This window comes from Lissotriton helveticus, chromosome 6 (assembly GCF_964261635.1).
Source record: "Lissotriton helveticus chromosome 6, aLisHel1.1, whole genome shotgun sequence".
NCBI lineage: Eukaryota > Metazoa > Chordata > Amphibia > Caudata > Salamandridae > Lissotriton > Lissotriton helveticus.
Genome location: NC_136067.1, coordinates 1,356,228,898 through 1,356,250,630, shown reverse-complemented (window position 1 = coordinate 1,356,250,630; position 21,733 = coordinate 1,356,228,898).

The following is a 21,733-nucleotide window of genomic DNA, read 5'->3' as shown; positions in this document are numbered from 1 at the left end:
CTCAGATGAGGAAGTCCTTCTAGCCTTCAACTGGAAAATGGGCACAAAAGGGTAGTTGGAGATTCCAGAGGGGAGTTGAAACTTCCACTACCTACTGGTGAATGGAATCCCAGCCCGTGTCCTGAGAGATACATGTGCCAGTCACACAGTGGTGCATGACAGGTTGGTGCTCGCCAACCAGTATGTCCCAGGAAAAACAAAAAGAGTAAGGGCTCCCTCAGGGGAGGCCACTGTGGCTCTGGCTATAGTACCCCTAGAAATCGATGGGTCTTTTATTTCGAGAAAGGTGGTAGTTAACAAACACCCTCCCCTTGATTGTCTCCTTGGGAGTGACCACTCAGAGGTTGGTCGTAGCCACAGTGAGGTACTGGTCCAGTGCCAGACCTCATGCAAGGACTGGGGGGGAGGGGCTGAACGTACAGCTAGTGCATAGAAGCCCCAAAAGAAAAAGAAGACAGTGTACAGAAGGTGGACAACTGTTAGCCACAGTTCCAGTGGGTCAGGGAGATTCTATCCTAGTAAGGTAGACCTCCAACTTGGAACTGGTGTAGTCCTCCTTAGCTCACAAAAAGACCTGACTAGTCAGGCAACTGTCCAGCCTGAGTTGGTGGCTCCTCAGATGGAAGAACAGAGGGTGGAAGAAGGGTGTTCACTACATAGTGAAGTGACCCCCTACCCTAAAACAGCAGACAGACAACCAGAACTCAAAGAAGTCTGTACGTAAGCCCCTTCAGAGCTAAAGGTGTGGTTCTGGGTGCTGGCAGCTGTCAGTGGCCTCTGCTGTGTGTTAACCTTCATGGCAGCACTGTCCTCGGCCTGGTGGTCTAACCCCCTGCCAAATAGCAAGTTAGGTACCCTGACCCTATTGGTCATGGTGGGGTTACTCAAGCTGTGGGTAACCTCTTTGGGTAAGCTGGGACTTGCCCTAGCTATGTTAGACTTTTGCAGAGGTAGGCACCTGTGAGCCCAAGATAAAAAGATGGGGTAAAGAAACTAAAGAGCTCGGAATGGAGCATTGGGAAGTAGGTCCCGAAACTGTTGAGGTAGGCCAGCTCCCCAAAGGGACTGATTTGGGAAAAAGGATGCGAGGCAGAGTAGGCCCTGTAAGTTGCAAACCACTTCCACTACACTTCCTCGCCTCAAAGACTAGGAAGACTATCCCAGGTTTGACTGAGTCTCCTGGCCTTTGGAGCTTTGGAAGGTGGGGGGGTTCTTGTGTAGGAAAATGGGTTTCTGTTGCAGTACCCCTCCCCTCCCCCACTCTTTGCCAGACTTCTTGATGTGCCCTGGGTCCCGGCCAATCAGGTTCCCAGGGCCTGTGTGTGTTCTTTTCCCAAACTTTACCTTTGTACCCCCAATTGGCACCTCTCTGGCAACATGTAAGTCCCTTGCAAAAGGTACCATGGGTACCAAGGGCACTGTGACCAGGGAAGGCCTCAAGGGCAGCAATAGAACACATTTAAATTGTTTTCATCCTACATTTATTGTTTTAAGTATGTATTGAAAGAGGGAATAAATACAGTCTTTAGGTGATTTTTTCATACTTTTGTACCTGTCATGCTGCTATAAAAGGGCTACAAGCAGTGGAGGTCCATAGACGGTCGGCCGATTAAAAGAGACTTATCAGGGTCTCGGATTTTCTTCGCAATACAGCAGAGCAACCTCCACGCAGTAATAGTGATTCACTTATAAAAACTGAGAATTTTGACCTTGATTACAAAGTGTCAAGTTCATATCTAGTAGGTGATTTGTGGTAGCCGAATACGAGTCCGTCTTCCCCAGATACTTGTGGGATTACACCCAGGTGGTAGACGGGACCATCCTTACCATGTTTTCCCTTTTTTTCAGCGATACGGGTCATTTTGATCAAGATTCCTAATACTACGTCTTAAGCCATTATTCTTGGGATTGCACCCAGGTGGCAGACGTCACCAGTATTGCCATACTCTTACCCCTTTTTTGTGCGACACGGGTCAATTGATCAAGATTCTTAACTATACGTTTTGCCTTGAAAAAGTCTCCTTGAGACGAAACGCGTGTCGGCGGTGTGAGCTGGAAAGTTTTTATATCTATGAAAATAAAGATTTGGAAGTCTAATATCGGGTCTGGATCCATAATTTGGAGTCTGTTGTGATAAATTGTTATATACTAATGAATAAGGAAAAAATTCAAAATACAATATCATTGATTGACAAATCCAAGAAACTAGTTTAAAATATTTTACAACAATAGATGTAACGTAACAAGCATTTGGGAGTGCTGTATGATCCTATTTCTTTTTTCTTGATATTGGCACATTTTGTGCATTTTAACATCTTAGGTGGTGGATGTATTTCAGGCGATAATAGCACCACTTTGAATGATATAAACACATATTTGTCTAAAATACTTCACGTTAAATGATCTTTTGAGATATGTATTGACATTATGTGCGGACGTTTTCTCCTTTGATGGGGAAACACTACCACCAATCCTCTTTAGAATGCTGCTATAAAAGTGGTCAGGTGGCACCAATAGATACCTATGTCATTAATTTGCTCACTTGCCTTTCATTATTCGCTGTTCACTCATCTGTCTTCACTTCTTATTCATGGCTCGCTCCCTCAAGTATAGAGACACTCATAAGCAATGTTTCCTGTGCTAGTTTTCCTCTGTATGTGGGATCGCAATATTTGTATGCACCTTTTTATCAATGTGTGCACAGCAGTATGTTGTGGTAAGCAGAGGTAAATAGTGTGAGAAACAGTGCCCACTTCACTCCAGGCTATTAGGAACACTCTCTTGTAGAAAAGTGGGTTTCTGGTTGCAGTAACCCACCTACACACTATTTGCCAGGTTTCTGATGCACTTTGACTTGATGTACCCTGTGTCCCTGCCAATCAGGTTTCCAGGGCACTATACTCTCTCCCAAAATGGTACCCTTTTGCCCCCAATTGTCACCTCTCTGGCCACATGTAAGTCCCTTAGAAAAAGTACAATGGGTACCAAGGACACTGTGCCCAGGGAAGCCCTCTATGGTCTGCAGCACATATTGAGCCACCCTTAAAGGCCCTGTACCTTAACACACACACACTGCCATTGCAGGCTGTGTGTTTTGGTGCAGAGAAAAGTGAAGAGTCGACATGGCACACATACCTGTGTGCCATGCCTGCATCCCACTGCCTATGGTACAGGTCAGCCACCCCTCTAGCTGGGTACACTATACCACTGGTGAGAGTACAGTTGCATGAGCACTGTACCCCTACATTGTTTAAGTCCATTCTTAGACATTTTAAGTGCAGTGAAGCCATATAGATTATATAGTCTGGGAGTTTTTCATTACGAACTCCACCGCACCATAATGGCTTTACTGAATTCTGGGAAGTTAGGTATCAAACTTCTCAGCATAATAAACCCACACTGATGGCAGTGTTGGGATTTATTATACCATGCACTCAGAGGGAATCTTAGAGATACACCCTGAAAAAGAGAACAGGCTCTGGTGGGTTCCCCAACTGGTAACCACCAGCCTGCCATCACAAGACATGTTTCTGGACCAATGGGATGGGAGCCTTTGCTTCCTCAGCCCAAAAACTAAGCCTTTCCTGGGCAGAGGTGCTCACAGCCCCCCCAGGTTATCTGTGGTAGGGGAGCTTCAAAGGCCTTGCCGCCTTTGTAACATGACCCGAGCCTCTCCTGCTATCAGGAGCTGGCCCTCTTCCTGTCTCTCCCCCTTTTCGGTGGGAGGACAGGCAGGAAAAATTAGAACAACCCAAAAGGTGTGCCCACCTATGCCAACCCCACCCCTCAGGTGGGAGAGGCGAGGTGAAGCTCACCCTTCAGTGCCCACCATCTTGCAGATGGCAGGCACTCTCCAATCAGTGTTAGGGATTGTGCCCCCTCTCCCACATAGGGTGAGCACACCAAGGGTGTAGTCACCCTAAGGTCAGAATTTTATTGGTACCTGAAGCAGAGACCCATAAAATGCCCCCTAAATGCAGTATTTAGGGGGCAGCCCTGAACCCAGGAGGCAGATTCATGATACCTACAAAGAAGAAGGATGAAAGAAGATGGCCAGCAGAGGAGAATGCAGAGAAGAACTGGCTTGGCCCCAGCCCTACTGGCCCGCCTGCAGTTTCCTGAGATTCTGCGCCAAAGAGGGCCTTGTCCTGCAGCCAGTAATCTCCTGAACTCCTGTAAGGACTGACTCCCTTCAACGAAGACCGGATCTCCAGCAGCTCTGTTCAAAAGAATCACTAAAGAAGTACTCAGAGCCTGCTGAGGACAAAGAAACCGGACGCCTAGAACAACCACTACACCTGATGCCTACGGCCTGTGTCTTGAGGTTGATGTAGATATCAAACAAATGAACACATCATCCTAACTTGGGGAAGATCTGATAATGTCTGCGTAAAGGTTTCATTTAAATACAAACATCTGAGAGCAGATGGTCCTTCCCTTTGAAGCCTTATATTTCTGATTGACTGATTGTTATGAATCAATCACGTGTGATAGTAATTGTGGCCACAAATGATTAAAATCTCACCAATTTTTCAAATGGGATGTTAACTGATTAACAGAGGGTTTTTTCATAATAGGATCCAAAACTTGAAATGCATAATTCTGAAGGGGAGTATAAATAACCATAACACTATTGTTATTAAATGAATATTTTCAACATTGTATTTATATGAAAGTTATAGTAGTAACATCTAATTTTTAATTTAGTTTCTTGTGTGTTACTCAGGGAATTCTTTCTGTATCACATTTACTAACACAACTTTTAGATTAGTTCCCAGTCAATTTACAAAAAATTATGTTCACGATACATTCATCTTTCCTAAGTGCTTAATGATTTAAAAACTAAACCCAACACATCTTTATTGTTATGTGTTACTATAACCCCTTCTTTAGGGTGTGAAATTTTTAATAGTACTAATATTCATATTAACTTAAATCCTGAGCATCACATAGTGCCCCCTGCAGCTTTCTTTTTTTATACTTCTTAGCAATTTGTCCATTTACTACATACTTTCATAATCACCTATAATGAGGGCATTCAGTTATCAGGTTGCTGCAGTCACTTAATACACCCTTTATTTCTAGGTAATTTGTACTTAATAGTTGCCAACACAAGTTTTTTCCTGATATAAATTCAAACAGTTTGACTAGGTGTTCATCACACCAAGATCACATCTCCTTCGTGCCACTATCTCATCACAGATCATAAACTGTTTTGACTTAAAAGACATATAGCAATCAGAGCGAAAGAGCTAACTTTTTCTCTCAGGTATATTTTTTCCAGGGGAGAATGTTTTCTTTGCCTGCCACAAGTTGTGAGATGTCTAAATAATAATCATAAGGTGATTTTTACACTTTCCCTGGGAGCACTAAGAAGTGAGTACTGATTATTGCAATTCAAGATGCTGGTAATTATAGGTCTGTGGTTGTCTCCAGAATATTGTTTACACTGAAAACAATGGTGGGCTTGCTTTATGAGAAATAATCAAAAATGGTAGAGTGAAAGCCCCAAATTAGCTTTTCTACAAATAGCTTCCTACCTAGCACCCAAATCCGCCCTGTAAAGTACCTTATCAGATATTGATCCTTTAGGTCTTTAAACCTTGAATTTAAGTATGGCATGTGCTGTCTTATGAGCATTTAATCAAATTCTTCACCCCTTATACATTTCATGTTGTTTTTTCATCAGCAATGAAAAGTATGTTTGGGTTGCTCTTCCTCAGAGGAGCAAGAATGCTGTTTCCCCTGTGCTGCTCTGTTGCTGATAATCTGATATCCAGTGCTATTGAAGATCTGTGAATACCTCTATCTTTTTATGCTTCTAATCTACATTGACCATTCCCAGAGCTAAAATCTTTTCGGTCATAAATTATTGCCTATATTGAGTGCACCAGAAACAAAATTATTGAAAGTGGTATTATAATGGCCATTTGGGGACGGATTAGAGCCAAAGGCCTAATATGTATAGCATGAGTCCATTTTGTCTGGATTCTGATACTTGTATGGTTGTTGACTTCACTCAAACTTCAAAGTGCTGCTGGTTACAAAATAGAGCTGTTTGTCAGTGACAAATAACCTGGGGCCATTTTGTAACATACTCCTCACTTACACAGTTATTCACTAACTATAACTAACTGATTGCTCATTATGTCACTTTCCTCACTCACCTCATTTAATCCTTGTTAGTTTATACATTTCTTCACTCATTCTTCCTCATTATCTTCTCTACTCACTCAACTTACTCCTCTGTCTCTCTCATGCTCTTAACTCTGACAACATCTCACAGATCTTTACTTTCTGATGGATACTTCTACCTGCAAATTCCTCATCTTTTTGAATATCCCCAGTGCCAATCAGGATCGGGAAACTCTTCAATAGCTCTCCTATGCAAATATAATGTGCTGGCTCCACTTCATTGCCATACATGGCATCACTGCGAAGTCATTAGAGCCATAAAATTCACCTTTAGGAGTGCTGACATCAGTTTCCTTCTTTGTGCTACACCTGCACATTCTCGAGCACTCCAAACTCTTCTCAGGAGTCTTGATGTCATGGGCGATTTCTTAAAAAATATAAAAAGTTTGGTTACAGTTACCTCACGATGATACCAGCCGAGCGGTATGGCTTTAAACCATACAGAGATTGTAATGGCCAAATCTCCATCAGAAATCCTGCAACATGTGCCTTTGGTGCCTGGGATTTGACCACGACCCGCAGGCCTGCAAATCATGTCAGTGTATGCATACAAAGGTGATTAAAGAACAAGAGGCCAAGATGTTTATGGCCTAGCACAAGACAAGCATTGGGGACGTCAAAATCGAGACAGTGATTGAAGTTGCTGCAGTAGCCATCTTCATCAAAGTCACCAAAGAAAAAAGAAAAAATTATAGAAGAGGCATGAGTCTCTCCGACATACTTCAAGAAGTAAGTCTCCACAACTCTGACTTTGCCACATTCAATGTCGCGAATCTGACATAATATCGACAGACAAAATATCTACATACAAAAATATCGACACAAAAATATCGACATCACAAATATCGGAGTTATATCTTCATAAAGGTAAGTACAAAAATAGCGTAAAAAAATATCTTAGTACAAAAATATCGAAATTAAAAATATCGTTTTTTTAAATGTATTAATAATAATGTAAACATTTTTTAAAAATACATATAATTTTTCAAATATTAAATAAAAACATTAAAACATATTTAAAAAATAATAACTAATACATATACGTTTAAAATAAATTAAAAACTCTACATATAAATGAATATATATACTTACACCACATATTGCAACAGTAGGAAAAGCGTTGGATAGCGTAGGGATAAAAATTACTATTTCCACTCCAGAGGGTGGAACAGTAGGGAAAGCGTTGGATAGCGTAGGGGTAAAAATTACTATTCCCACTCCAGAGGGTGGAACAGTAGGGAAAGCGTTGGATAGCGTAGGGGTAAAAATTACTATTCCCACTCCAGAGGGTGCAACAGTAGGGAAAGCGTTTTATAGCGTAGGGGTAAAAATTACTATTCCCACTCCAAAGGGCGCAACAGTAGGAAAAGCGTTGGATAGCGTAGGGTAAAAAATTACTATTCCCACTCCAGAGGGTGCAACAGTAGAGAAAGCGTTGGATAGCATGGGGGTAAAAATTACTTCCCACACTACTCCCCCTTTAACACACAACAAACTACACATACAAAAACACAATTAATATAAATATCAATTAATCAATTAATAACGATTAATATTATTAAATTGATGCAATTATAAATGACCTAATTAACACATATTAATTACCATTTTATTAACAATAAATACAAATAAATAAATACAATCTCTTTAATTACTTAAATTTAATTATATAACACCCTATTCCCCTATAAACACACAACCCACTACACATAAATAAATCACATCATTTAATCACTTAATAATAATTAATTACCAAATAATTATTAATTAACAATAACAAAACATTATTTATATTAGAACATTAACTATAATTAATTTAATTAACTAATTAGTAATAATTAATTAACAATTAATTATTAATTAACAATAACACACAATTAAATATATCAGCACATTAACTCTAATTAATTAAATTAACTAATTAATAATAACTAATTAACAATTAATTATTAATTAACAATAATAAAAAATAAATATATTAGCACATTAACTCTAATTAATTAAATTAACTAATTAATAATAATTAATTAACAATTAATTATTAATTAACAATAACAAACAATGGTATATACTACAATATTAACTGTAATTAATTCAATTAACTAATTAATAATAATTAATTACCAATTAATTATTAATTACAACTATTTTTTTTTAAATTATTAATTAATTCATTATTATTAAATTACTTCCCACCCTATTCCCCTATAAACCCATAACCCGCACTGATACTAAAACGCAAAATGTAAACAAAATTACTAATTTCAAAACATACATTAAAAAACATATTTAACAAACATATAAACAACATAATAAAATACATAACACTAAATAAAATTTCGATATTAGTAAATTTCGATATTAGTAACATACATACCTTAAAAACGATATTCTGTCTGTCGATATTTTGCACTTCGATATTCTGTACCATCGAAATTAAAACATCAATATTATTGTATCTCAATATTTTTATTTCGATATTTTGTCTCTCTACCCAAGCTAACACCTGGTGCCTTTCCCACAACATAATCTGAGGTTTCAGCAGGGGATTTACTTTTGGGACCATCAGCAATACACCCAACAGCAGCCCCAACAACAGGGGATCTTCCCTCTACAAATAGTAGAGAGGACAAAGCAAGGGAAGAGCAGATGCTCTACCCCTTTCTCCTTCCTCCTCTTCTTCCCCAACCACTACAGGGAAACAGCCATAGTTACCCTTGTCCAAACACACACAGTCATTTTGGGGACAGACATCCCATTTTCACACGTTTGGAGGACTTCAGACCTTTCACAAGTTTTGAGGATTCTAGACGGTCTTGTAGATTGTGGGAAGGGGTATGCCCTACCCTTCCAGCAGAACCCTCAACCATCTCTTCCAGTTACCAGTACTCCTGCCAGACCATCTGACTGTCCTTCAGCAAGAGGTTCTGACCTTACTAGTAATGGGTACTCTGGAGTGTGTTCCAGAGCAGGAGAGGGGTTAGTGATCCTGTCCCTAGCTCTGGTTCTTCTAGCACTGGAAATGGAAGTCTAGATTGTGTCTGTTGACCTGCAAGATATCTACTTCCACCTTCCTATCCTGCAGATACACAGGAATTTTCTAGGCATCACGGTCCGATCCGAACACTATTAGTTTGCTGTTCTCCCATTTGACCTCACTTTGCTCCTCCAGTCTTCACAAAGGTGGTGGTGGTAGATTCAGACCATCACAGATGACAATTAATTCCAGAATTCCTTTACCGGGATAACTGGCTCCTAAAAGCCAACTCACCAGGGATGTGTCCTACCATTTGCACACAACTGACAAGTTGTCGGTCAATATGAACTTTTCCATCAACAATTCTACGTCTCCCCTAGTTACATTACAGTGCATCCAGAGGCATATTTATCAATGTTTTGCATTGCCCTTTACCCGCGCAAGGCAGTGCAGGGCTACACAAAACCTAGAATGAGATTTACCAAGCCTGGCTGGATTAACAAAAGGCTGCGCAAGTCATTGCCTTGCGCTACTCTGCCCTGACAAGGCGTTCCATAGGTGAAGCATGGATATTTCTATGCATCCATCCATTGATTTTGGTGCATTCTCCGAATAAATCTGGGAATGTGTCAACATTCTACACCTTCCCAGGGGAGGTACAGCGAGGAGAAATGTGTCTATATATTTTCATTGTTTCCGCTTTCTAAGTGTTCGGCATTCTGCAACACACTTAGTTGAGGGAAGTGTCTTTCAGCGTTGTGTTTGTGCAGGAAGATGACCCTTCCTGCACAAAAACAATACTGCACCCCTGTGCAAGGGTGCCTGCTCTGGTGCAAGCAGTACATGTTGTGCCATCACAAACAGAGGACAGGAATATGCCAAATAATGTTAAATATGGCACATTCCTGCTCTCTCCCTTTTGTGCAGCGCAGCAAGGTATCTTGCAGCAATGCTTTGCTTGAAGACGTGATAAATGGGAAGGGACGGGATGGCATACCATTGCAAAATGAGCCTTCCCTTCTTCTCAGAAGGTTCACAACATCCAGGCTATGATTGTGATGTTTCAAAATGGAGTGATTGTTCCAGTCCTGATGGTCTTATGCCTCTTCGATCTGCAATCCTCCTTCATCCTTCTGGTCACCTATGCATGCTGACACATGAGGGCACTCCAATGATGTCTTTGCAGGCAGTGGTTCAAGCACATTTTATAACACTTTAGTGGCCTTACAGTGGTAGAGGATGGACAGCAATCTATCCCAAGTAAGTCCATTTCACTCTATCCCTCCGGTGGCAACAGGTATCACTGATGCCTCCACTCTAGAGTGGGTAATATATCTGGAAGAATGTGAGATCAGAAGCCCCTGGTCCCTAGATGAACGGAGATTGCTCATTAACCTCTAGGAATTACAGGTCATAATTTTGGCACTCAAGGTCTTCCTCACTTCCCTCAGTGATCAGTGTTTTCAGATCTTGATGGACAATAAACTATGTAGTATATCATCAAGCAGGGGTGAGTAGGGTCATACTTCTCTACCAAGAAGCTCTGAGACTCTAGTCTTGGGTTCAGGAACATTAGATTTGCCTGGTGGCACATCACCTTGCAGGTATGCTCAATGTGCTAGTGGATAGTTTCAGTAAGATTCATCTTGCCAACCACAAGTGGCATCTGGAATCGGAAGTAATCCAGGACATATTCCAGCTCTGGAGGACTCCTGATATTGACCTGTGTGCCACTCACGAGAACGCTCAATTCCTGAAATTCTGTGACCTCTAGTTTCCGATGCAGGGAGCATTGGGGGATGTGTTTCAGTTGAAGTTGAACTTTTCGCTTCATTATGTGTTTCCTTCCATTCCCTTGATTGCTCGAATTCTAAGGAAAAGTTTTCTTGATCAGGCCCAAGTAATCCTCATTGCCCCCAGATTTGCCACAAAGGGTGTAAAATGTAGACCTTATTCGCTTTTCCCTGTGCCCTCCGCTCTGTCTCCCTCACAGAGTAGACCTCTTGTTGCAGTCACATGGCGGGTTCTTCATCCCAACTGCTAAAGCCTCCACCTGTATTTCTAGAGATTTAACGGGCAACATGAGATCTCTTTATTTACCTTCTGAAGGTGTGGATATTAATTTGTGTGCCCACAGTCATGTCCCCAAGATAGTGTACTGAGGCAGATGGAATTCATTTACCAATTGATATGTAGACAGCTTAGTAGACCCTCTTCAGGTTCATCTGTCTAACATCTTAGGATTGTCCTTTCACTAGCTCAGCAGTGGGGCGCAGTGGGTACTGCTAAAGCTCACTTATCAGACTTTTCGGCTTTTCTTTGTTTACCTGACCGGCTGTCCCTTTTCAAACCATCCATAGTTATGAGGTTCCTAAAGGGACAATTAACAAGTTTCCACCAATAACTTTTAGGATGCCTCAATGGGGCTACAACTTGGTTCTCGTGTTTCTTTTATTTTCCCCTTTTGAACTATTACATAGTTGTCCTTTACGTTACTCACATTTAAGGCAGTCTTCCTGATCACTAACACACCAGCTAGACGTGTTAGCAAGTTGCAAGCGTTTAGTGTCAAACATATATTCATTTCTTTCAGTCCTAACAGATTGGTGTTAAAACCAAGGCTGCCTTCCTGCCAAACAGACTCCCAACCTTCTTCACTCATCCACAGGCAACCAAGTAAGAACAGAGACTGCATCGTCTTGATCATAAGAGAGCAGTTAGCTTCTATGTGGACAGAACATGCGAGTTAAGGCTAGATGATCAGCTGTTTGTGGGCTATATGGAGAAGGTGAAAGGCAAAAAAGTGCATGAGAGGACATTATCAAGATGGATAACCCTATGAATTACAATGTGCAGTGCTCTGGCTAACAAAGAGCCATCAGAAAGTATTCAAGCTCATTCCACCAGAGCAAGTTTTGTACTTCTGCAATGGCAACAGGAGTTCCGATAGCACACATCTGCAAAGTGGTGAGTTGGGTGTCCCTCTACACTTTTGCGTAGCATTACCATTTGAACTCAGAAGGGAGAATGGAAAGTCACTTTGCTCGCTGGTTCCTTGAGAAGTTCTTGGTAAAAACAGCCATGCACCCACACCTTGTCTCGTGACTATTGGGGGAATTTATTCAAAAGGTGACGAATCTGCAAGTAGAGCAAATACGCCCTGGAAATTTCTCTATCCACCCACACAGAATTATGTACTCAATCAATCAATCAAATCAAGCTTTATTCGGATCATAAAAAATGTCCATAAAAGCATTCTATGAAATACAATAAAATCCATTTATAACCAAGACTATGCAAAAGAAACATTATCTTAACATAATTAAAATAAGCACAATCATTATACATGTATACCTATAGTAATTCTTAGTTCAATTTTTCTAAGTGAACAAGGTCATTCCTTTGTTTTTTTGCTGACATTATTTAACAAATTACTGCATTGCAGACTGGTATTCTTTCCAAATTCCGTAAATAATTAAAAGAAGTTTTATAGGATTACAGGCAATTATCTTTAAAAATTGGACGGAGATACATTTTTCTAATTTCTATATACAAATTACAAAAGAGTCAAAAGTGAAGGGTGCTTTGTTTGGATCTACCATCACACGGGCAGTTTGGAAGATTAGCACACCACTTGCCCCTTTTAGGAAAAGCAAAAAGATGGTGTAATGTATTCATCCGTATCTGGTTAGGTAGAATCTATGCTGTACATTAGTTATAAAAACGAGGTATGGCTGCAGACCCATGGCGATTGGTCCCTTAAGATAAGATATACCAATTTTCTTAGAACCTGAAACCTCATCTCTTAAGGCTGTCCTAACATTCAGGAGACTCCTTTTCAAATCAACCTTACTGATGTGTTGTATGTCTTCAGGTTGATTTCCATTCAGGGGCAAGTTGCATTCTTCTAAGAGACCACTAATATACTTAACCAAGGTATTTTCTTGCATCGGTCTGGGGACAAACAGTCTAAAATAATATCCCTCGTAAAGCGAGTTTCTTCCCTAGTCCACATATGGTGCCACAAATTTAAGGCGGCTATGGTAATCAAATTGTGTATATATGGTGTTCCGGTTTCTCTATGCAAGATAATGAAAGGGGTAGAGGCCGGTACGGCTAACAAACGTCTTAAAAAGTTGTTTGCAAGAATTTGTAATGTCAAAGTATCCGTCTGGCCCCATAGTGCTCCCCGGTGATGCACTTTGCTCCGTATAGCTTGAGAATCTCCCGTACAGGTTTTTTACCAATTTTTTGGGAGAATCTAAAAATAGCCTCCCCCAATTTCACAAATTTCAACTTGCATAGAGTTATATGTGTATTCCAAGTACCTTTACTGTTAAAAGGAATCCCTAAATAAGAACATGTAAACATTCTCTCTATTAATGTCGCGTTAATATAATGTGATTTTGTTTTAATATTCCTTTTACCGCAGGACATAACCAAAGTCTTACTCAGGTTAATTTTTAAATGTTTTCCGTCATAAATCTAGTAAAATTGTCCATCAGGGACTGTAATCCGTTCGCTGTCCTTGAAATTAGGACAGCATCATCGACGTACAATAATAGGAGTGTTGCCCGCTTACCGATCATTGGGACATCTACCCCCAAATTCTGTAGTAAAATATCAACGCCATTTATATGAAGTGAAAACAGAAGAGGTGCAAGTGTGCAGCCTTGTCTTATTCCATGTGTAATATTAAAGTGCTTTTTGCATTCCCCATGTATTCCATAACGTATCTTTGCGGACAGACGAGCATAGATTTTAGATAAGAAACTAATAATATCCTCCGGGGCTCCCATCCCTCCCAACGTCTCCCATAAAATGCACTTGACAAATCTACAAAGCAAAGGTGCAAGTATCCTTCCCTAGCGAAGGTGTATTTTCCTATTATTGTTGTAATACTTTATTCGATATAATCATATCATAAAAGTACAAACATTCAAGTTAATGGCATACATGATAAAAATGTACAATTCATAAGATAAAACCAATAAAAATATTACTTACACTTTTAAAACAACTCTGATAGCGGTACTAAAGTGCAACAACGGTAATATACATATGGGCTTTCTGTACATGCAGGATCTATACTTTATTAGTATTTAGCAATCTGGTGCGAGTGAGCCATGCACTTGATAGGTACTTTGCAACTCCGCATACAACAAATAAAGATGTTGTATCCGTTAAGAGAATGCGGAGGGCGACCCTAAAATCTCTAACCCCCAACTCCCTGCATACTGGCTTCAACCATCGCGATCTCGCCCTCTTGTATGCTTTGCAACCAAACAGAAAGTGTGGTAGGGATTCGGTCTCACATGGAGAGCTTGGACAGGTGCCATTTGAGACCCGTGTTCCTTTCCATCCCCTAATAAATTTGTTAAGGGTAGTGTCCCATACCTCATTTAAAAAAAAATTGATCTGTCTTTTGGTATTTGGATGAAATCTAATAATGGTTCAAACCTCCTAGTGGGCTTATGCTCCAAAAATTGTGTGGTTAGAGCTTCCAATTTTGTACTCTTCTGTTCCTCAGTGTGTACCCACTCCCAGTAGATTTTCTTAACAACTTGCTTTGGAGGAGGGGACTGTGAGGTCCAGGATTCAGCCAATCCCAGCTTCATGACCATTTGCCTCAATTTGTTTAGCCACTGGATCTTATTCGCACTATTCAAGGCTATCAGTTCGTCCATCACCAGGGTGTAATTTGCTAGTTCTGGGGTCCTTCTCAGGCGCACCCAGAACAGCACAGGGCGAAGGAGTACTATGTCTAAAATGGAGCGTTTGCCCATATCATGAAAAAGGGGCTTCAATGGGGTTGAGATAGGAACGGCAACTAAGTCCCTTATAAACTTATTCTCTGCTCTAGCCAGAACGGTGACATTTTCGCAGCCCCACAGTTCCAACCCATAGACTGCGGAGGACAGCACCTTCCCTTCATATACAGCTAGAGCCCGGGCTATAGGCCTGCTGACTGACATACGCTGACTCCTCAGACTGGCTCCCGAGACTCTCTTGAGGTTTAGCAGCATCTTGGCAACATGGGAGTTCCATTTCATTCTATTGTTAATCCTGATTCCCAGGTAGTCAAAATCCTCCACCACCTCAAGAGGCGACCCATTAAGGGTGATATTAATTTTCTTTGCTTTTTTTGAAGGGGGCAGCACCATTAACTTGGTTTTGGATGTATTAATGGTCAGCCTCCGTTCATCGCAAAATAGACTGAATCTGTCCAGTAGTTTCTGCAACCCCGAAGGGGTTTTGGACAACAGGAGGGTGTCATCTGCGAAGAGGAGGGTTGGTGTTTTCTCCCCCGCCAGGACAGGGGCATCGGCATTGTCCTCCCTCAAATGGTCTACCACCCCATTGATAAAGAGGGAGAACAATGTCGGGGCCATCACACAGCCCTGGCGTACCCCCCTATCCACAGGCACCCTCCCTGTTAGCTGTCTCTGATTCCGCCATCTAATTCTAGCATAATTATCTTCGTGAAGTTTAACTATAAACTCCAGGAGGTAACGCGGGAACCCCATTTCCAGCAGCACCCTCCAGAGTTTATCACGAGGCACCAAATGAAAGGCCCTTTTGAGGTCTATGAAGGCCAGATATAAATTCCCCTTCATAATGGTTACTGATTTCTAGTATATTGCCCAAAACCTGAAAACCTGATCCATAGTACCCACATTCTGGCGGAAACCCGCCTGGAAGTGGGACAGTATATTCCCCTCCTCTAGCCACATACCTACTCTATTTATAATGATCCTGCCAATTATTTTCTGAGCAGCGTCGATTAAACTAATCGGCCTGTAGTTGGCAGGGTCCTCCCTATCGCCTTTCCTATGGAAAGTAACAACTTCAGTGCCCCTCCACGAGTCAGGGACCATGAAGGATTCATGAAGGATTCTATTCATTAGAGGAGCAATAAAATCAGACCACAGCTTAGGGTCATGTATGTATAGATCGCCCGGTAACCCATCCGGGCCTGCCGCTTTAGAGGGGGGTTATGCTCCTGATAGCATCAGAAACTTCTCGGTCTACAAATTGTTCTACAGGTGTAAGTTCCTCATTAATAAAGTCATTTTGTACCCTCCATAATTGAACTAAATCATCTTCGCCACAATACAGATTTGAAAAATGGGAATGCCATTGTTGCTCAGTTATATGGTTAGGGAGGGGCTCTACTCCTCTCCTGTCAAGTTTGTTTATCAAGTTCCAAAACAGGGTAGAGTTCTTCGAACTGGCAGCGATCTTAAGTTGTTGCCAATATTCTTCCTCCCAGTCCTTCTTTGCACTTTTAATGCAATCGCTATATTCCCTTCTAGCCGTCCTAACTGCTATAGCGTCCTTTCTCCTAATGGCGTTTGCTATAGCCCTTCTCTTTTCCCTACAACCTGTTGTATACCATAGGGTGCCACTTTTTGGTGGATTCTTCTTCCTTGGTCCACTAGTATCTCTTATAGTGAAGAATTAACCAATTTTCTCTAATAGACTCTTGTAGGAGTCTATAAAATTCCGACTTTGTTCGGTTGACTGGGCGGAGGTATGGGATAGGAGTTCCCTAGTTTCTGCCTCTACTAGTTCTTTAATACGGATCAAAATATCTTCTTGGCACATCACCCTGTTCCACTTTAATCTGCGTTTGCAATTAGATGGAACTACTTCTTTTGTGATCATAAGTGGGCCATTTAATGCTTCCCTCTCATTACCCCATCTTATTTCCATGAAAAGTGGATTATGATTGCTATCCTGTGACTGTCTGACTTCCATGTCAACTAGTCTGTTCCAGGAACCGGTATTGAGCAGAATGTAATCAATACGGGATGGACAACTAAATCTGTTGTAGGTCATCATACCATTTGGGTCTGAGGTTGTCCTACCGTTCAGGGTACGTAGGTTATATTCTAGTGTTAGGGAATTTATTTGGATCGCTCTTGGCGTCCATTTTCTGATTGGCGCTATGGTTAGAGGCGGGATGGACTGTCTAGAATCCTCTTCGTTAAGTCCCAGGAGATCTTCTTTACTTAGGGGTTCATATGTATAGTTAAAATCTCCCCCTACAATAATGCTAGGCAATGGGGGGATACCTGCTAGCGCCACCTCGAGTAAGGCTATAGTGGGTGAAGTTTGACCTCCTGGGGAACCTATAGCATAAACATTAAACAGCTCCATCGAGCTTCCAATATGGGAGCCCTTAGTGGAGATATGTAGTATGTCCTGCGACTGTAAAGTATGCGCAGTAAGTGCCCAATTCAAAGCCACACTAAACCATACGTGCAGTCCTCCCGATGGGCGACCTCTCTCTGAACTAATTGCCGGAATAAAGTGGGTGGAATATCTGCATTTATATAGGGGAGACATGCTCCATGTTTCCTGGAACATACAGATGTCGAACGTATCTATGAATTCTTTCCATTCTGGATTTGCCATATTTTTATGACGCCCAGCTATGTTCCAGGAAAGCAATTTAATCATGTTTGTGTTTGTAACCCTCTCTGTGTGAACTACTTCTGAAGCTAGTCTTCCAACTGCTGTTGTTAGGGGATATTGAGCGTTGACCACTTCATTAGACCTTTCTTCCCCCCGAGGAACAACCTCATCATTAATCTTTATAGCCTATCTATAAGGCTTGTGGTGAAATTGGTCTGACGTTCGGGCTTCCACATATTGTGTGTTTGTGTTACACTATTCAGATAGTTATCCTTTAATGGTCAGTCTATGTTGTTTAGACCCGATGCGTCCTCGGGCCTAGATTTAGACCATAGAGGTGCGTGTCTGATTTGTATGTTACAATTCCTAGGGGGGCATGTCCTATACTGTAGGGCTACTAGGTTCTCTGCAATTGCTGTGTTACCAAACTATATCTCAATACAGTCTGTCGATGAACTAGGCAAGGAAATTCTTTTAACATTAAACATATCCTCCATAATGACTGATCTGCGCAATGGCTTTATTGCGTATGAATTCACTGTTCTCATAAGTGTTAGCAGCTCCAAGCTTGGTGACCCCGGTCATGTAGACAATACCACAAGGGGGTGTTTATCTGTTTGTTACTCCAATTAGTTGTTTCAGCCATGTCACTATAATATTTATTATCCCCCTGCAGGACCCTGCATTGTGATATTGACCCCCTCAATTTTGCTACTTCGGCATATGAGCCCGAGGTGTTTTGCCTGGCGGGTATTTTAGCTAGGGGGTTATGAGCTGGGATTTTGGGTCGGAACTCTACTACAGTTTTGGAGACACATAATGGGGCTGTTCGTGTATTGGGTTTAGATAGGGCCGCTCCTGCTGTTTGGTTTGGTGGGGCCGATCGCAAGATAGGGGCTTCCTTTTACCGGGTTGGACACTAACACTGGGTGTAGAGTGTTTGTTATGTGTAGTTCCTCCCGTTTTGTAAAGTCCATCATGAATTTCTTAATAATAGATATATATCCCTTACCAGGCTTTCCATTTTCATCATGATTAAATTATTAAAATTCAAACATCTGGAGCATTCACCTGGACTATTCACAGCCTCCACAGTCCCCCCAGCCCTTGTGATAAGACCTCACTTAATTCCCTTGATTCCCATTCCAACACTGAAAAGCGATTAGTACAAGTGATGCCCATTTCACATGCAATCACCTGCGAGGACCTGTCTATATTCCCAGTTGATATAGCTGGAAGTTCGGCATTAGCACTCATGTTTGCCCCTCTTAATGCCTCTGTAACATTTACCTCAATGGGGCTAGCAGGGTTAGAATGCATATCATCTACTGAGCACTTGGATTTTGATCTTTTAGAAAAAATAGCTAGGATCACTTTGCTCTTTATCTGCAGTAAACCGTCGACCAGGGGATCAGGGTTATCCACATTTCTTAAGGTAGGAGCCGTCAATAGAATGTCCTCACAATCTTCAACAATAGATTCGATGCTTGACATAACACCATTAGCGGCAGCATGTAGCGACTTTTTGACTTCTTCCTTTTTTTTGTTGTAATGGCAAGGGCTCCCCCCCCCTCCATTACCTTCCTTTTACCCATTGCTAGCTACAACTTTCCCTGGTAAATGAGATAATATCCAACAACTCGAAGGTGGCCCAACACCATCTTGTGTATCAGGGAACAGTCAACTTGACGAATGAGCACAGTACCTTTTTTTTTTTGATATGGGTGGTTCAAGTTCTCACATGTAAGGGGCGGGGCCCTGCCCTGCCTCGATCTGCCTAGGACGGCTGCAGACGGCCCCACCCTTGTCCCGGTCTTCTCCCGGCGCGCTCCCGTGCGCGTCCCGCGGGACGAGGTTCCAAGTGATCCTTTATGCGCCTCCTGGTGCTTCCGTGTGATGTCTGCGGCGTCCTGGCCTCTAGTGGGGCTTCTGGGAGGTGTAGTCACAGGAGTGGAAGGGGCCCGGTGGAGCCAAGCCTGGCCGGAGGAGCGAGCGGAGTAAAGCCCGACCCACAGGTGCTGCTACAGGAATGCGGGGCTCGGCGGAGCCAAGCCCGGCCAAGATGATGAAGCAGGGCAATGCCCGGCCCTCAGGAGCGAGTACAAGCAACAGGTAAAGTTCCCCCGGACTAAGCACCAAGGGAGCCTTTATGCGCGTCCTGGCGCTTCCGTGTGACGTCCACGGCGTCCTGGCCGCTAGTGGGGCTGCTGGGAGGTGTAGTCACAGGAGTGGAAGGGGCCCGGCGGAGCCAAGCGCGGCCGGAGGAGCGAGTGGAGCAAAGCCCGGCCCACAAGTGCTGCCACAGGAATGCGGGGCTCGGCGGGGCCAAGCCCAGCCAAGATGATGAAGCAGAGCAATGCCCGGGCCTCAGGAGTGAGTACAAGCAACAGGTAAAGTTCCCCCCGGACTCGGCACCAAGGGAGCCTTCATGCTCCTCCTGGTGCTTCCGTGTGACGTCCGCGGCGTCCTGGCCGCTAGTGGGGCTGCTGGGAGGTGTAGTCACAGGAGTGGAGGGGGCCCGGCGGAGCCAAGCCCGGCCGGAGGAGCGAGCGGAGCAAAGCCCGGCCCACAGGTGCTGCCACAGGAATGCGGGGCTCGGCGGAGCCAAGACCGGCCAAGATGATGAAGCAGAGCAATGCCAGGCCCTCAGGACCGAGTACAAGCAGCAGGTAAAGTTCCCCCCGGACTCAGCACCAAGTGAGCCTTTATGTGCCTCCTGGCGCTTCCGTGGGACGTCCGCAGCGCCCTGGCCGCTAGTGGGGCTGCTGGGAGATGTAGTCACAGGAGTGGAAGGGGCCCGGCGGTGCCAAGCCCGGCCGGAGGAGTAAGCGGAGCAAAGCCCAGCCCACAGGTGCTGCCACAGGAATGCGGGGCTCGGCGCAGCCAAGCCCGGCCAAGATGATGAAGCAGAGCAATGCCCGGCCCTCAGGAGCAAGTACAAGCAACAGGTAAAGTTCCCCTATTAGTTCTAAGTCCAGAAACTGTTCGACCTCCCCAACACCTCGTCTGAAGCCATACTGAGCTACAGATAAGATGTTCTTTTCTTCTACCCATTGCTCTAGGCTGGCCAACAGCATTCTTGCCATTACTTTAGAAGTAGAGTCAAGCAAAGGTATTGGGCAATAGCAATTGGCACTACTCCTATTCCACTTTTTGAAAATGGGGACTATCAGACTCTCTGCCCAAGTGGCAGGTACCACCCCATCAATTGTTGCATTAAAAAATTTGTACACAACGGGTACCCAAAAATCCATATTAGATTTAAATATATCAATTGGGACTCCGTCGGGGCCAGCCGCTTTGCCACTAGCGCTATTCTTAAGGGCTGTTACAATTTCATCTTGACTGATACTCCCTATTTTGGTGTTTTTTAAGATTATGACGGATTTATCCTCTTTATTTAAAAAACCCTGATCAGTTTCATAAAAAATTGCTTCAAAGTGGATTAACCAATCCGCTGGGGTCACTACCATATCAATTTTTACTGATTGGACATCTTTAAAGAAAGGTTGATCCAATGTTTTCCAAAAAAGGGCCGAATCTTTAAGATCGGCAGCTTTGATCAGATTCTCCCAATCATTATCCCTAATCTCCGAGTTTCTTCGGGTAAGGGCTTCTTTATATGACTTCCGTAGGATACTGTCCTCCTCCATATTACGCCAGATGTTTTTATTGCAGACTTTAAATCTCTATTTAATCTAGAGCATTGATTATCAAACCATCTTGGGGAATGCGAAACATCTGTTTTAGGATTCTTTCGCAAATTATCAGAAATTGCAGTAGAAATACTTTAAAAAGCCTTAACTATGTCCATACTATTTGAGGAATTATCAGGGCAGGTTAAAACATGATCATTAATTTTTAATAGGATCCTATTTGTAAAAGCTTCTGGGTCAACGGCAGCCCATTTGATTGAGATCCCATTCTCGCCCTGTGTCTTTATATCCATAGCATGGGTACTTGCTTCCGGTTGTTTTAAAAAGGGAGATTTTAAGGTTATCAGCACAGGATGATGATCATTCAATAAACTTGGGGAGACAAAAAATTCAGCTATTAGGGACCGAAGGCTTATTGAGGTGACAAAGTGATCAATACATGAGGATGATCTTACTCCTTCAAAGGTGTAAATATTACCCCTAT